The sequence below is a fragment of the Pleuronectes platessa genome, chromosome 1, assembly GCF_947347685.1.
Source record: "Pleuronectes platessa chromosome 1, fPlePla1.1, whole genome shotgun sequence".
Lineage (NCBI taxonomy): Eukaryota > Metazoa > Chordata > Actinopteri > Pleuronectiformes > Pleuronectidae > Pleuronectes > Pleuronectes platessa.
In genome coordinates this window covers 21,607,763-21,625,764 of record NC_070626.1, presented here as the reverse complement: position 1 = coordinate 21,625,764, position 18,002 = coordinate 21,607,763, and the positions used below count along the sequence as shown (strand labels likewise).

General features: G+C 40.7%; 1 long non-coding RNA gene across 1 annotated transcript; it reads right to left on the bottom strand.

The window, feature by feature from the left end:
* Nucleotides 1–653: 653 nt before the first annotated feature.
* LOC128443331 (uncharacterized) lies at nucleotides 654–2,513 on the bottom strand. The gene is made up of 3 exons (XR_008339062.1): nucleotides 2,227–2,513; nucleotides 1,939–2,027; nucleotides 654–1,459 (listed from the first exon to the last, which is right to left on the bottom strand). It is a non-coding gene; the product is annotated as an uncharacterized LOC128443331 (long non-coding RNA).
* Nucleotides 2,514–18,002: the final 15,489 nt, after the last annotated feature.

Sequence of the window (18,002 nt, the reverse complement as noted above, 5' to 3'; positions counted from 1 at the left end):
CTTGCATGTACCAGTCCCGTGCACTCGTCGTGATTGCTGTCCACTGATTTAGATCAAATGGCTGCTCCTCCGGGCTGAGCACAGTGGGATACAGATGACAGTCCTCCAGCCTCCAAGATTTAATATGAGGAACATGCTGATGTTTGCCACGCCTGTAGTGTTTTTCACATTTGCATTTCAATAGCTGAGGTGCCACATGTATTTTCAGGGGAGATAACGCCTGTCAAGCACGCGGCAATAACACGGAACGTGGGGGTCTTCCGCCTCTGCTTCTTCACTCAGGGTCTGAATAGAGACACTTAACTGTCAGAGCAGATTCAGCAGCTGGAGCCACATCCTGGGATCCTCTGCCCCCGCTCACTATGTATGAGCATTCATAATTACAAGGCCCTCAATTAGTCATTAATTCAGGGCTGAGCAAAGATTTGAAAGCGCTTGAGGGATGAAGTGAGTGTGTGTATTCTTTATGAGCATCGTCTTTCTGTGATCTCCATGGTCCCCTCCCTCCATCCTCAACACCTGTATCACTGACAGGGACGAGCGCAGGCATCAAATGTCTCATTCTGTTTATACAAAACTAATCTGCTCTGGTTTGTACATTTAGAGGGAAAAGCATAAGGTGCCGTGTTCTGTGGTAACGTTTAAATCAAGCTTCCCTTCTGTACCATCTGTTGGTTTTGACAACAAAAAAACGAAAAATGTTGTCAATGTAAACACATCCTGTCGTGTTCTTCGAGTTTGAGTTAATTAACATTTAGTCAAGACCACAATCTTCCCACAGTGCTTGAATTAAAATAAATCATCTATTCATTATCTAGTGCTTAATCTTTAATTGTCATGTAGCCATTCGCTCAGCTGACAACCACCACCTGTACACGCTGAGGCGTTCAGGAATTACATGATACATGATTTGAAATTAATTAAGGTTAATTTTCTAAAATAATGACCATTATAATATGATTATTATTTGCTATTTCTAAATGGTATTAAATAAATGTAATCTGCAGGAGACCTATTTAAATTCAAGGTCTTTAAATTCAGAAACTGGGATTTAGTTGTTTTCAAACATTCATGATTAAACCCTGATTAAAAAATAAACGCTTGTGGACTTGTGAACCGGAGGTGAGAAGAAAAGCCCACACCATTAAAGGAGTGCAGGGAGGTGTGGCAGTCGGGTTATTATTGTCTCCCGAAGGTCTGCTGAAGGTCAGAGCTCGGCTGAGATCTGTGCTCTCTCCCTCTCTTCCTCCATCTCTCCATCTCTCCCCTCCCCCAACCCGGGTAATGTCATTCCATCTCACGTGTCCCCGCTGACGGACTAGCTGTCCCCACCTGACTTCCATCGAATGGCCGGGCAGCTGCCTCCGAACACGACCCTGCTCGATCAATTCACCTCCTGCCCTTCCTCCGAACCACTCAGAGGAGAATCAAAGAAGAGGTGGAGACTCATCATCAGGCCCTGCACAGAAGATTCTGGTTTATTTTACGAGGTGCTCAGCTGCTCCCCCCAAGTGTCATTTATCAAATAAGAGCTTTGGAGAATTTTATTTGACTGGTCAGAATATGAAACACAAATATTGCAGTCCATCTTAACGGTGTGTCGGGGGTTATTCTTCAGTGTGTGCTGCTTTAATGGTGCGCCTGGGACCAATTACTCTGTCACTGCCACAGCCCATCATTCACTCATCATTTCTCCGTCACATCAAATTTATTCTTACTCTCAGAGGATCTTGATAAAAACGGCTTTCAGCGTCAACTTACACCCTCGTTCTTTTTAAAGCAAGATTTTCTGAGCCACTGAATAAAACTTTTATTTCTCCCTATTAACTAATCTATGCTGTGGGTGTATGGTGTAAAAAGTCTCCACTCCTCATGGTTTCCTCAAGGCTGGGCGAAGGTCACTCCATCAGTCCCTCAGGTAATAAAGAAGGATCTTACACACTGTGGCCTCTGACGATTGGAAAACCATCACGATCAATTGATCAGCACAGTCCAGGGAATATAACCTCGTCGTGGAATCAATTGGCCTGGACCAGAGAAAGACAGAAATTTACCAAACAAATTTTGGACTCTGGAATGCTGAGTTGCAAAACCCACGTAGAATCAACTGGAAAAGGGCAAACAGATGAATTCTGCTTTCCGTATCCATAACTGTGTGTGAAGGCAGGTGAGTCAGGACACTCATCAGATAATCATGGTACTAGACTACCTGACACATCTACTCACCCGGGAGGAATCCCCTCGCTTCTGAGAGGAGGGACCATCTGACAGGCTCTGCTGATGGATGGACAGATGGCCTGGAAAACTGGGCCAGCCAGATTGGAGGAGAGAAAGTGTGGAGAAGATAGGAAACAAAAAGATAAGGGGAGACAAGGGAAAGCATAGAAAAGGAAAGTACTGCAAACGAAAGGGAAAGGAAAGAAAGAGAAGGTACGAAACAAAAGGAGAAGCTAATGAAAGCAAAAGAAAGAAAAGGGAAGGCTAAGGAAAGAAAACCAAAACAAAGCAAAGCAAAGCAAGAAAACGAAAGCAAAGGAAACAAAAGGATAGGAGAGGAAAGTGAAAGTGAAAGGACACGAAACTTGCTTATTTTACCTAAGTTCTTACGGTAATGGAGTTTGTATATCACAGCAGAGGTACACAAAGCCGGCGGCACCATTAACCTTGTAAAAAAGAGACCGTATAGATTCTATATACAAACAACCCACTGAATTTACGACTCACTGCAGACAGTCTGAAGCAGCTCTGCACTCTACACCAGTGGGAGCAAACACACTCAAACACACACAACAACTGATGTTCACAGTCACTCTGAACTGATCCTTAACTTCCACCTGTTTTCGTTTAAGTTCTAGTTTTCAAACAAACAGAAATAAACACTTCAATAAAACTGTCTCCTGTTTTAAAGCCCCTACTAGGAACTTTAGATTTTATTTGCGTTTGACGCCTCTGTGGACAAACGTGGTAGTGTTTCCACCGTCACCTGGTGTTGCCAGCATGAGCAATTGTTTTGTAAGGAGTGAGAAACAGACATAGTTGTTTACAGGATGCGAAGCCATGAGGTAATGACTCTTTTTACTGCTTTTTGAATTGTTAATCGTTATTTCCTCTTGTTGCGAAGCGTTTGGGCTTATAGGGTGTAGCCCGACCCCCCACCTCTGTTTCCACTCCCTCCACCAGCCTGTGTTCTTTCACTGGTGGGATGGTGATGCCCGTGGTCTCTGGGGTATGTAGGATCTCCAGGATGATAAAAAAAAAAGTGTTAAAATTGAACCTCATAGCCTCGTAAATGTAACCTTAGGCTTCTCCGGCCTGTCTGTCAGAGGAAGAAGAGGACTGCCGTAAATTGTTGCTCTGACTTCACGAGAACTTTTGAATAATTTTCTCCCCTGTCTCATTTGCAGCTGTCGGTCATAAAGAAGCAGCAATATAAAGATGAGACCGTTTCATAACCAGTCACAAACTCCCTGCAGGGGCTTTAATATGCATCTAATCGAGTCATTGGTAGAGAATATATATACAAATATATGCTTTAGTTTTGATAAATTATTTAGTGGAAATTAAAATACTGATAATGAAAATATGATGCAATTTAATAATGTATGTTTAATAAAGACTATATACATACATATACAACGCGAATCAGAATGCTCACACACTTTATATAGGATAAACGATTTTAAAGTAAGATAAGAGCAGTTAACTATATATATAAAATATTCATCATGACACATGACATATCACATCATCATATACATGAGGGTCATTCTGGCCCTGGAATTACATTGTTTCAGAATTTAAAACTTTGAGCTAATTCTAAATCCAGTTATTAAACCAGCATCAGATTAGATTAGTTTGTGACTGGGTCAAAAATATACATTTAAGTGTTATGAATAAAGATGACTTTAAAGCTGATTCTGAGAAGGCAGTGGTTTCATTCCTGGAGTAATAGAGCTGGAGCATTCCAGGTATTAAAGGAAATAAAGTGCACTACAGTATAACCTGGTTGAGATGAACGTATGAACCGGATGCTGCAGAATCAGTTTGACATTTACACACATCAGCCGCCACATTAAAACCTAATGTTGAGTCGGATCTGTGTAAAATCCTCCAGGCGTTTTTCTTTTGTTTGTACAAGCCAATCAAAATTCAGTCAACTGGAAAAAAAAATGTAATAACCCGCGAACCACTGCAACGGCAAAAATGTGAGTAAGCTCAAACGTCTGCCATCCCGGGAGTATACATATAACCGTAAACTATGCATAATTAATAACCCACTGAAACATTAATGCAGCGTTCGCTTTTGTTTGTCTTTGTACAAACTGCTGCCTCGCTCCTGTCAGGCAGCTTTTGACTTCAGCTGAACACCATTTGATCATAAAGATAAACATGGGGGGGTGGATCTGCTTCTCTTAGACCTCAGAGGGGAGAAAAGAACGTGAGGATGAAGGAGCCTCTCTGGTGGAGATAAAACGAGGAGAGAATGGAGGTCAGAAGGGGGGGAGAGTAAGTGAGAATTAGAGGCTGTGGTTGGCTGAGGCCGATGTCCACGGCACTCAATCAGGCCTTCCAGCGGCCGGCTGATCGACGGGCGCGAGGATAAAATGAAAAGCTTTGAAAGTAATCTCCAAGATAATAAACTCCTGCTCCATCCAGAGGTGGATCAATGCAGTGCTGGATAGAAGAAAGACATTTTCCTACTTCATCTGCCGGAGATGGAGCCACTTGCGACCTAACCTTGTCCATTATCTAGACTAGCGTAGGGCAAGTACAGTCCAAGGGCTTCAATCTCTGTCTCTATGATTTTCCTGCCAGTCTGTACTTCATCCTCTCCTTCTGCAGAGTGCTGCCGCTTTCTGCTGCACAGCAAAGACAGATGGAAGGAGTATAAATGGGGGTCACCCAGTCCCTTGTGAGAGTTCATTACCTTACACACTGGAGGAGGAAGAGCCGTGGAGCCGTGTTCGGTGGGGATCCCATCCACAGAGGGGAATGTGGCTCCAATGAGGGGCAGGAGGGATGCTGGTCCAAAGAACTGCAGGTCAAGAGTGTCAGACACAAAAGACAACACAGCATTCAGAGCCGGCAGACACCTCCACAATGCCAGAGGGGAAAGAGAAGTGTACTTTATTGTCGCAGCAACTGTTCCAATGTTATGGAAATGTACATTTAAAAAAGGTGAATTGTGGGCGTTGTGTCCCCGGTGGTGGAGCTTTGTTGTCCTCGCTGACACGCACTTAAACTAAGCAGGAGCGAAGTTGATCTCTCCTTGTGTGTGTGCGTGCGCGTTGAGTGTTACAGCAAGCGAAACTGCTCGGGAAATTGTGTGCGCTGAATGTGTACAGAGCACTGTTTGTCCCCTATCGGTATGCTGCCAATTGTCAGGCTGGAAGCTGCTCTTTCAAACCAGCAACAAAAGGCTCTTTCCCCCAAATGCTCCCTCTCCGCAGATCCACCGCTTTCCTCCTGAATGAGGCGAAGCCAGTGGTGCAAAGACAAAAATGTGAATAAACGGGGAACACAAAAACAGGATTTATCAACTCATGTAAGCAGAACTATCTCAAGAGGTGTGAAGAAAGAGTGAGATCTAGAGAGAGGTGTTGGGGGGGGGGGGGGGGGGGTGAGGGGGTTCAGAAAAGAAAGAGAGCCACTGTAAGTAGCGAGGGGAAACGTTCCCATAGGCGCTGTCGTTATTTCTTCCCACCTGGACTGTTCTTCTGGTTTGGAAAGGAGTTCTGGCTGCGTCCCGTGTGGTCGCTGCTACAGTGTGACCCGGTCCAGATGGTCTCCTCTCTCTCTCTCCTCTGTGAGCGCTGCAGGGACTGTGACAGGCGGCCAGCGTAGTGTAACGGCCCACAGGAAGGATAGAAAGACTGACAGGCAGGAGGGGATTCAAACCAGCAAGGAGAATCGGCCATTTATAGACATTTAAAGAAGGATTGAATGAGTGACAAAAACTAGGATTACATCCCTGTGGTTGTTTGCCTCCGTCAACCAGTGCAGTTTTATTCTTCTCCTTTTCTCAGACTCACATTAACGGTCACTGTGCCTTTGACCTTTAACCATTAAAATGTATTCAGTGAAAGTTTAACTTTAAGTGGCAACTGGTAAAAATTTGAGCAGATTCCCTGAAGGCAGACTTCAGATATCATGTTCACAGCATCACTTTCGAAGTCACCATGACTTTGACCTTGGACTTTTAATCACCCAAATCCAAACAGATAATCTGTGAGTCTAAGTGAACATTTGTGGTAAGTTTGGAAGGATTCTCTTGGGTCGTTCCCAATATAATGTATTCAGAAGGAAAGACCTGCAAGTGACCTTGACCTTTGACCAGCAAATTCAAACAGGTCATCCTTAAGTCTAAGGTAATGCTTGTACCACATGTGATGAAATATCCAATGGGTGTTCGTGATATATCATGTTCAAGGGTGCTAATATTAGTGTTTTTTAGTATGTCACAATACATGTTAATGATGCGCTACGTCCCACAATCAAGTATTAAATGGACAGGGCTGTGTAGGTTTAATAAATTTGGACGTTGGAGATGTCAGGGTTTTCACCATAAAACTAAGATTTCACTAATTGAATAACAACAATTCAATAATCTTCAGATTTTGCACAACTACTAACTAAGAAACTGCTTTCTGCATCCTGCAGCTGGAACAAGAACAACAAGAAGCTCACCACATAGAAACGACTGCAGGTGTGTACGTACATAACACATTTTAGTGTTCATTCATCAACAAGGCTGCCACATTGATGAAATAAGTCAGAATAATATTGTCACGGTAACCTTGACCAATGACCTTCAACCACCAAAATCAAATCATTTAATTTGTGAGACCAACTTAATGTTATTCCCGCATTAGAAGGAATTCACTCAAGGCGTTCTTCAGATATTATGTTCACAAGACAAACGGATGGATGGGCAAAAAACAAAATGCCTCCAGTCTGAGTGAATGAAAATAATTCATAAACATTTCTTTAGAACAGTAAGATTTTAACTTTGGCTGAACTGATGCTGACTCTGCTGCACAGCTAAAAGCTTCTTCTTCAGATGATTCAGTGTAGTATGGTTAGTTAAGCATTAAGGTGCCATTTATACATGTACTGAAGAAATATATGTGTTCATGATCGTTGGTAGGTTCAAATATTCAAGCCCTCTTTCATTCCCATCATTCCTTTCTCTCTCCCTCCATTTTTCTCTCTCCATTTACTACAGCTAATGAAGCATAAAATCCACCTTGCTGGAGAAAGAAAACAGTGTCGCACTGAGCTTGGTGGACAAAGTGATCATCAGAGAAATGCAGCAACAACAGCAAAGAATGAACATGTTGTGGTTGGAAGATCCAAAAAAAAAAAATAGAAAAACAGGGATATATTTAAAAGCATTGGCATTTAAATTTATATTTATTAAACATGATGTCATGGGACTCAAAACAAACTAAATTGCGTTGTAAAAATGCAGGGAAAACAACAAGTGTGGTTGACCTAAAAAAATATATATTCCCTGCCACATTTCCTTGGATTTTAACTTTAATTTCTCAACAGATTTAAAACCACAGCTCCCGGATCTACTGTAGCTCTGTCCCCGCTGTTTGATAGAAGGCCACCCACATCTCATCAGGCCTGAAATGATCAAACTGACACAGAGAGCTTCATCATTAAAGCCTCTGACTGACTGCCTGTGTGCCAGCTGCTCCTCTCTTCACACTCCCCACAGCTCCGCCTGTGCACCCTTATAGTCTATCTAACCCCTGAACATCTCGGCCCTCCTGCAGGCCAGCCCCTGCCCTACGATTCCCCGGCTCATCCATTATCATGACAGACAGGCGCCACACTTCACTGCACAGCAGGTAACAAGCTGCAAACCACATATGGGAACTCCTCCGTCGCTCAGACACCTCTGTTCCCTGCTGTCACCTGAACCAGCCCCGCCTCACCACAGATATACCTCCTGTTTTAAATATATCTCATATATACTGAATATTGACTCTGCATTCAGATGCGTCCTCTTCAGTTATCCATGTCTTCTCTCAACTGAAATATCTCTAGCTTAAACTGAGGCTTTATAGATAACATTTGTTCTTTCTACCCAAAACCGTAATATGTAATACTATCACTAAAACTGTAGTTGTTAATATTATCTGTAATAGTTATAAAATCATGTTCATAAAAAGGCGTTCCACAGGGTTCTGTACTTGGCCCACTTTGTTTCACTTTACATATAAAGATAAGTATTATTTTTCAACAGTGTAAATGATAAAGTAATAATGTACAATACATTTTTAGATTTTCTGATTCTGTTTATAGATTTAAAATGTCCCATCTAGAGCCTTTAAAACCCACATGGGGATCGCAAACTATCTGAAGGTATAGCTGCTTCGTGGTATCTGTCCTTGTTATAAACCTAAACCTTATCAAAATCAAATCAAATGAAAATATACATGTCCTATCAGCATTGCCTACAGGTTGTTTTACAATTCCTTCATCTGAAATAAATCTTCACTTCTCTGACCAGGAATGTGTTCACAATGTATAGTTATCAGCTTGGGTCGTCCTCCCCACCAATGAAATGGCTGTAAATACATTAGCATGTGGTTTAAACGCACACTGTCCTCCTGCCTCTCCCTGCTCCTGCCTCTGTGCTGAGAGGATGTCATACATACCGGCTAAAGCAGAAGACAATGAGTAAAAACAAATCTGCCACATAAGCTGTAATTGGGTAATAAGGTAAAGCAAGATGAGACGTTTAGTGTCCCTGCTGGGAGGAGAATGGCCCATTACACAGTGATTTTCTCGAGAATGATTATTACATATGGTATGTAAAGGCACTATGCTGTAGTGACCAGTTAATTACATCCATTACTCAGGACTGGGTGGCAAGTTCACACTGGGAGAAACACACACTGCACACACACACACACACACACACACACACACACACACGTAGCGGAACAGAACATTCTATCACGTTCCGTTGTGCACCTACAGCAGCAGTGTGTTTGTACCTGGAAGTGATTGATCAGTCATTTCTCAGAGCTGCACACACAGATTTTTAAAGCCACAGTAGGAAAGAGAGCTGACGGATTGAAACCTTTTTGTCGAATGTTTGAAGAATGAAAAAAAGGCATTTTTTTTTCACGATAACATTTCTGCTCACAGGTGCAGCTGTGACCTTTAAAGTCGTCTGTGCGAACCTTTAGAAGCCTCCGTGGTTTCATGGGAACCTGCTCCCTGAACAGAGCCGCCGAATGGCTGAGTGCATTTATTTACCCAGACCTTTTGTTTTCACTAAAGCTCCACATCAGTTCTCCTGGGACTCAAATGATTATTTTTTTGTTTGTCTTGGTGGACAGATCTCATATGAACTCTCATTATTCATTTAATAGATGTTTTTGTGATGGTGTCAGTGAATATCCGCCGCCAAACAGTGACACCTAATGGAGGAGAGTGGAGAATGGAGGAGTCTGACATTCCTGTTGTGAATTATCTGAAGATCTAACCTGGGTTTATCAGTAACTCAAATCTTTTCTTGCAAGAATGTGAGTTGAGAAGCTGCTCAGACTCAACAGATTTGATGCAGATACTGATCTCACGCTCTCAAGATAATCTTTAAGCATGAAAAGAAAAGACTGTGTTAAAGCTCAAAATGTGGTTTCCTGTCGATAACAGGAGAAACCTGTTACTGTTTGTGAGAAAACACTTCATACAGCTTCTAAAACATCCACCAGACTTCTAAATGAATAAGGAAATCAATGGATGTTCCTTTTCTTACTTTGTACAAAATCAGAAACATCTTGTAACCCACTGTCTGTTTTGACCATTTGCATAAATCACAGTGAATCGGTTTCACAGATGATTCTCTAAATTTAAATCATCACTTTAAATAAACTTGGTGTTGTAAAGAAGTGTAATATTGAGTTTTAAGGTCAAAATGACATCACTTCCTCGGGTCACTTTCTCTGTCACCTTAAAACGAGGTAAACATCTTAATTGTTTCTCCGTCTGGAATTTCACAGCCAATGAATTGTTTCACTGCCACAACCTTTTTAAAATAAAAAATTAAACAAAAAATTATTATAATAATACTAAAAATCCCTACAACTTCAATAGGGCCTCCCACCGTTCGGTGCTCGGGCCCTCATTAGAATAGTTTGACTCGTGTGCTCAATATTTCAGGTGAAGATCAAATGAAGACCACCACTAGAGAGCAGCAGCGTCACTTGTGACCTCAGACCAAACGTCACAACTTAAACAAGACGTGGATGGATTGAATCAGTGATGTGGTTTTTTAAAACCTTTAAATTCACTTAAAGAGTTTGTGCTGTAAAATAAAACCTGGAGACCGAAAAGAAAAAGTAGCAAGAAAAATAATAATTCAATGAAATGATTTCTGACGCCTGAACACGGAAACACAGTGAGACTCAAAGTGTGACCTGTGTCTAATTAATAATCTTTATTCAATCTTAATCATGAAGTATCTGAGGCCATGTTTGTTCAAACTATGTGAGCGTGTGTGTTTTGGGAGCCTTCAGGTTTGATGGCTTTCCCAGGCACAGCGCTTCCTGCTCGCAGACTGTAAACTTCCACAAAGGAAATATTTTAGTGTTTGGCTGAGCACAGGACGTTCACATTTTAAGCAAAGAGACATGGATGAAATCATTTCTGATACAACTGCACATCTGACAAGGTTCAATCCTCATTACACTCTGACAATTATCCAAACATCAGCTGCACAGAAAAAACTGGGGCCACTTTTCAACAGGCTGTAAGTTAAATATTCCACATAATTAACTGTGAGAAATTGTTATTCTTCTAAGAGGAGTAATTGCAAAATGTCTGAAGGATGACCACATGTTTTTGAACATAGACGGTTATTGAGCCAAACTGGGACAGAAGAGCTCTTGTGAACTTTCTCCTACACGCAAAAGCACCACACTATGACTGATATTAACATTTAAACATTTCTCAAACACATGTAGACAGCAGTGAAAATATAATACTACAATATTTATTTCAGATGAAAGATTCTTTTCCTTTCCAAGTCAGTTTTTTCTCATGTCGTCTTTTCTCCCTTCTCTCCACAGACATGGCATAAAACGATTAAACCGTCTCAGATTCCCAGTAGATCGGCTTTTGTCAGAGCATTTTCTGAATTCAAAAAGCACACGCTCTCTCCATCCAGTAGCCAAGAATGATGATCTGATTGCAGACAGATGTTGGTCCGAAAGTAAGGACACAGCAATCGACTTTATCTCTGCAGCCTGACGTTGAAGATGTTGAAGATTGGCCCCGTGTTCCAGTGTGTGACACGTTCATGTCGGCTCACGTAGATCAACATGCCAATATTATGGCTTAACATTTTCCCAAAGGACCCTAATCCGAAGCAGGTTGGAAACTGTGATTACGAGCAGAAAATTGTTTACGGCAACTGTTTCAATCAGGGCAAAATATGTCCCGACTCTCAGATGAAAGCTGAGCACCAGAGGTAACTTTGCCAGCTGCAAAAGACCTCCGGCTACTTTTTTGGGGGAAATGTTTTTGTTGTGAGAATGAATAATAACGAGGGTCCGGTGGGGGATATCAGATTCCCACTGTGAATGGTTTGATGAGGAGTGAGTTTGATGAAGGAGCTCCTAGGCAGTGATGTCATGTGCTTCAGAAAAACATCGAGCGAAGGTGTTTGCACAATCGTTTTCTCTCTGAAGTTAGTCAGTGTTTCACAACAGATTAACCCAACATGAATATCACATATTTCTTTGATTGTTGATTAACCTTTTAATAAGTGATCACTTTAGTAATTTAGTAGATGATGTGTGCTGTGTTTTTGCTTTTAAACAGCGGAATTTTTTTTAGTTTGTTGTTGTTGCTGTCTTGTATGGGGTCGATATTGTATCAATATTAATTGTGTGTGTGGAGAGGTGTGTAACTGTATCTGTGCATAATCAGAATTGTACATTCGTAAAAGGAATCTGCAAATGCGTAGTGAGATTTGGTACAAGGATCTGCGAAGGTGCATCTAGAGTCTGTGTGTAATCAGATTTGTAAAAGTACACATCTGCAAATGTGAGCATGGATCTGTTCATGTGAAGATGAATCTTTATATGTCTACATAGATTTTTATTGGCTGAAAATGCCAAGTTTTACCCCAAGAGCTGGAAATACAGACAAGTCGTCAACTAGAGACAAGCCTCGCAATTGGTCGTCCTTTCAAGTGTGATTATTTTTGCTAAACTTCTGCTGTTGGTAAAAAATGTATATGGGGACATATATATATATTTAATTCCAGTAGGATTTCACGGGAAAACTCTGAAGCTCCACCTCAGGGTGTTTACCTACACAGCTCTGCCTCAGCCTGGACTTCCTCAGATGATCCTGGCTGGAACATGACCACTGTTTTTACAATGTGCAACAGTTTTTCTCATTACGCAACAATAAAACCCCGTCCAGACTTAGAATTGTTCTCTGGTATCACGATGATCAACCCTGTGACTCCTGACTGCTTCCCTTTCACTGATGCATCGATATTACAACCTCACACATAGCTGACTGGTTTTGAACACCTACTGTTAGACTTATTATAAGTGTTTGTGTTGGTTTTTATCTGTTTAAGTGGAACCTTATCACAAGTGCATTGTGTGTAATATATGTAGAACCAGTCCTGATTGGAATCCCAGTTTGTTCTGGGTCTTTCTTTGTGGAGTTTGCATGTTCTCCATGTGTCTCCAGGTATCCCGGCTTCCTAACCACAGTCTAAAGGCATGTGGTGGATAGTGGACTAGTTAGGTTAATTGACCGTAGGAGGGAGTGTGTCTGGCTGTTTGTCTCTTGGCCCTGTTGTTGTATGCTGGCAAACTGCTCAGCGTGCACCACCCTGCCCAGTTAGTTGGGACTGGCCCCAGTTCCCCAGAAGGCATGAAGTGGAATAGATAATGGACGGAGACAAACAATACATTCTCTTATCTGAGGTAATGTTTTCAGGATCACACATGTGTAACTCCATCATTTTGCGAGTGGCAGAAACTGCTCTCTTCTGTGGCTAACGCTTTCTGTAAACAAATCAAACATTAGATCTCATTCACACTGGAACACATGTTTTTTCCCCCCCCAGAGATGCAGCACAGAAAGAGGAGAAGAGTTCTTAATCCCTCTTTACAGACCAGAGACGAGATGTTCTTTACAACAGGAGGAAAGTCAGACCCTGGAAGAGACGTGCAGCTGTCTGAACAGATTGTTCATGCAGGGTTTTGAGAGGATGGTTTTTAATGTGCTTCTCTCAGCGTTCACAGAAAGCATCATCTTGTCTTTCTTGTCTGGATGTGAACAGAACTTTCAGCCTGAGTGAGTCATGTGATCAGGGGAATAGCTCCTTGTGCAACACATCTCTCTCCATTCTCCTGTTCAGCTGCAGATGAATGAAGTCAGATTTTCAAAACCACTTGTATCCTCATAAAAACGTGTGTGAATTTCTGCCAGCTGCCAAGTTTCCTGTACTTTATGTATCCAGGGACAGAAAGCATGAACCAATGCTTATCTTCACATAGATATTCTACTTCAGGTTCTGCAGTTCTTTCTCTTTTTATTCCTGCTCCATACTATGTTATTCATCGTAAATATTTGCCTCTGCGAACAAAAAGAACCCAGTATGCTTGGCTCCAACATATATTTTCGGTCAATACTTACATTTTCCTGATTCTTTTCTTTTTTCTCTCAATTTTTCAAATAGTTTAAGCAAAAACAGTATTAAATTCCTAATATTTAAATTTTGTTTTTTGATTTTCCTTGTTCATTTGTAAATACTGTGTTAAAGTGAGTACATTACATTCTGTAAGTGTAATCACATGTGATACTCTCTTCATCATTTGATCACATCAGATTTGATCAGACTGATGATGACAGAATGACTTGAAGCTGATTGGCTCTCTGTGTCCTGAGCCAACGTGATGTACATATGCTTTAAATAAAAGGTATATCTGTGTTCTTCCTTGAGCTCAAACATCACAGAAACATTACACAACAAAAACAGAACAGAGGTCTGGTGCAAGCAGCGACATCATCAGTTACTTGTTGAGCAATGAGGTGAAACGTGGGATTTATAAAAGTTTGCAACAGAGTAGTTTCCACCTCATGAATTTAAAAAAAGGTAAAGATGTTTTTCTGTGTCTACACTCATTTGATTTGCATACATGAATCTGACATGTCCAATTGAACTTGCGTAAATTTAGCTTTATAATGATGTTTTTTTAAGGGAGAATTCTCCTCCTCCAGATCCTCAGGACCGAGGTCTCAGGAGGTCTCCGAACACAGTCCAGGAAGAAAATGGACGACCCTGTTGAGCACATATCATCTGTCTTCCAGGTCAACCGCACATGTTTCCAATCTAGCCCTTAATTCTGCATGTCTTCATGCTTTACTGAACCGGAGTCGGCCAGAAAACATGAAGGAGGTGCCGTAACCTTTACATGTGCTCTCCATATCGTGTCAGCAGAAAAACACATGTGCCCTCCCCCTGCTTGTTCCAGGTTAACAGATCGTTACAGTCGTGTAAGAGGAAATAGGTTTGTACTGTGCTCATGTGTGGTATACGGATAATGGCTTGCATCATGAAGAGAACAGCCTTTTTCCTACTTTTGCCACTTTTCCCTTTGTTTAAGTGAAAACGCTGCCAGGAGAGAGTCATTAGTGGGGTCACAAGAGTTCACTAGAGGCATTAAGCAAAGACTTCACAAACATCCACAGTATTTGTGTTTTACAACTATAACTCTATTCTAACTCAAAGTTCTTCAGGCCTCTTTGACTTTCCACAGATTGATCAAAAAATGTGTTCATGTTAACAGACTTGCACACAAAAGAGAAAGGACTCTGACAGCAGCCCAAACAAATGGACTGTATATATTTATTCATACACACTTCTTCATTATAAAGATGGGATTCATTATCTTGCCCAAGGGCACTTCAGATGCAGGCTTGAGGAGCTGGGGATCAAACCGCTGACCTTCTGGTTGGTGGACGAACCTCTCTACCTCCTGAGCTGCAGTCACTCAGTGCCAGCTTCTACTCTCCTCTCACTTTGAGGATGCTAGGTCATGTGGTTTGCATCCGAACACAATAACAAGGACATTATGATAAATCTATACACATAACATATATCAATATATCAAATAATCAGGCTAAACTATGTTAATCATCAGCTGTTGAAGATCAGTCTGTTTTCACTAACCCTGTTTCTGCTGAATAGTTTCCTCTGTGTTTTTTTTTTTGAATTAGCACCTTTACTCCAGACACAAAATGTTCCCCATGTTTTCAGTTTAATCTCCAATAACATTTCCTCCATTGAGACACGGACACAACTGATTTGGTTTTATTGGATTTTGACCATGAGTAATGTTGCCCAACCTCATAATAATAAAGTGCTGTGATAATAACCGACTGTGTTCTAAGCAGTAAGTGCTACTTTGATCCAGACCAAACCCTGTTTGTAGACAATATAAATGTAACTTTTAAAACAAGGATTAAAGGAAGACACATCATTTACTGTTGCCAAGAGGAAATGTATAATAAGGTAAAAGCTTTTTTGAGTTCAAAGGGTTTATTACTTCAATTACAAAGAATGCAGCTCTCTACTGGTTTCAGTTATATGCAAGGAAAAACAACAAACATGCACCGGTCCCTGCTCCTCCAAAGTGAGGATGTAAATGTATCTAAGCCAATGAGGTTATGATTTCATCTGCATTTGTTTGTTTGTTCGCAGGATTAAACAATAACCACTCAAACTATTTACATCTAATTATCTGGAGGGGTGTGACCCAAGGAAGAACCCATTACATTTTGGAAAATAATTCATGGGGCTAGATGGAAACGATCAGGTTATTGGTTTCACTGGTATTTTTGCAACCGGTTACTAATTTCCCACGTCTATCTGGGAGTGTGAGTGTTGTTTTAAATGCGTTTGGTCCCGTGGAGCTGAGGATCAGGCAGAACAGTGTGTCTGTGCTGGTGGCAGCTGGTTCCACAGATTTGACTCCTGCAGCTGAGACAGAGACAGAGCTTCTTGAAATGTTTCTCCACAACAGACCAGGACAGAGAGGAGGCAGAGGTTAGACAGGGAGCAGTGGTGGTGGTGGTGGGGGGGGGGGTCCCTGTTAACGACTCTACCAGTGAAACTATGCAGAACCTCTGCTACTGTCATTAGGGGCCCGGCATCGCACAGAGGGAGAGAGCCCACTTCACTTCCTCTACGTCCTCACAGAGAAAGAGTGGCTCACATTCGAGGAAATTATCATGATTTTGAAAAGTCAACACATTTGACTTTTGGGGAAGGACGTCGTCTTCCAGTGAACAAGAATCTCTGATGAAAACCTCATTGGTAGATTTTCTCTTTGAGGATGAAATTGGTTTGGACAGAGAGCCTCATTAAAACAACCTCACCAGTTACTGTGGTCATTAAGATTAGTCTGAGATAACTGAGACAGCCTCATTCAATACAGCACGTTGTCACTGTCCGGTTTAAACCTGTTGGATCCAGTTCAGTTGAACATTAGTACTGTTGATCTTGGGTTGAATGCAGTGGTGGAAGAATTATTCAGATGATTTACTCGAGTAAATTAAGTAGTACAACAGTGTAGAGATACTGCATTACTTAATTAAAGTGAGGCATTTAATATACTGAAAAAAGGAACCACGGAACACATTCTACTTGAAAGACCTACATATCATAATATTATTTTTATTATTTGTTCTTTGTTTTAGTTCTTTGTTCCCGGTACTAATAATAATACATAATAATTTATTATTATTGATTATATCTTAGTAACTAAAACTACCAAATAAATGTAATTAGTTAAAAAACTATATTCATATTGAACTACAAAGTAGAAGACAATGGAAATAAGTTAGTAAGAAATTGTATTTAATTACAGTGCATTAGTAAATGTACTTTGTGTGATAATAATAATTTATTATACAGTTTAACATATTGAGTAAGTCTATAAAACATAAGCTGTAGCTAATATAAACAGAAAGCTAACATTGTTTGCATGAAACATTTGAATAATGAATGAAAAACAGTGTCTGGCAGAGAAATTAACTAAAACCATCAAACCTTTGTTTGTGCTGTGGAAATGAACTTTGTCTGAACTGTGACCTTTGTAGTCAACATGAGATGTGAGGTGTTGTATCAGATCTGGTGTTCCCAACACAACATTTATATGTGTCAGTATTCACATTTGTATGGATACACTACATTGTAAAACACATTTCATGAATCTGGATTAGTATGCTTTTTGACGTATAACCAACACTTTTGTTTGTAGACATTGAGTAGTGTGTTTGTTTGTTTGTTAGCAGGATTAAACAAAAGTTATTGGATGTTGCTGCCGATACAGGAATTGCTTTATTTTGTGAGTTGCGACATTTTCCAACATTTCACAATTTTCACAGGGAAAAATTTGTTGATATTGATTTAAAAAAAAAACTTATGTAGGGGACTGATATTTGCGTGCGTGTGGCTCAGATCTGGAAAAATCTGGATTTAGTGGATTTAAATGTGGTTTCTTCAGGGGACTGTTGGGCCTGGTGGAGAAAAGAGCTCTATAGAGTGACGTTCTAGTTTTTAACGGCTTTATATCCATGTGGGAAATGCAAGAAACTATAGGTGTTGGATAAATTTCTTCAGATGTTAAAAATACTCTAATGGAGTAGAAAGTAGCAGAAAATGGAAATATTCAAGTACCTAAGAACTGCAGTTTCTCAAAGGCCTTGAATAAGTGCACATCCATCATGATGAAATAAAGCTGCAGCCGAGTGATTAAGGACTAAAATGAAACACATAATTAAACTAAACATAAAAAACTAAGTAATGAAACAACTTTCTGATTGACACATAAAATCTGTCATTTATTTTGTGTTGATGACAGATGTTGCCAGAGGTTGAATAACTACCAGCCGGATGACAGAAAACCTCCTGTATGACAGTAAATCATACAGAAAAGAGGAAA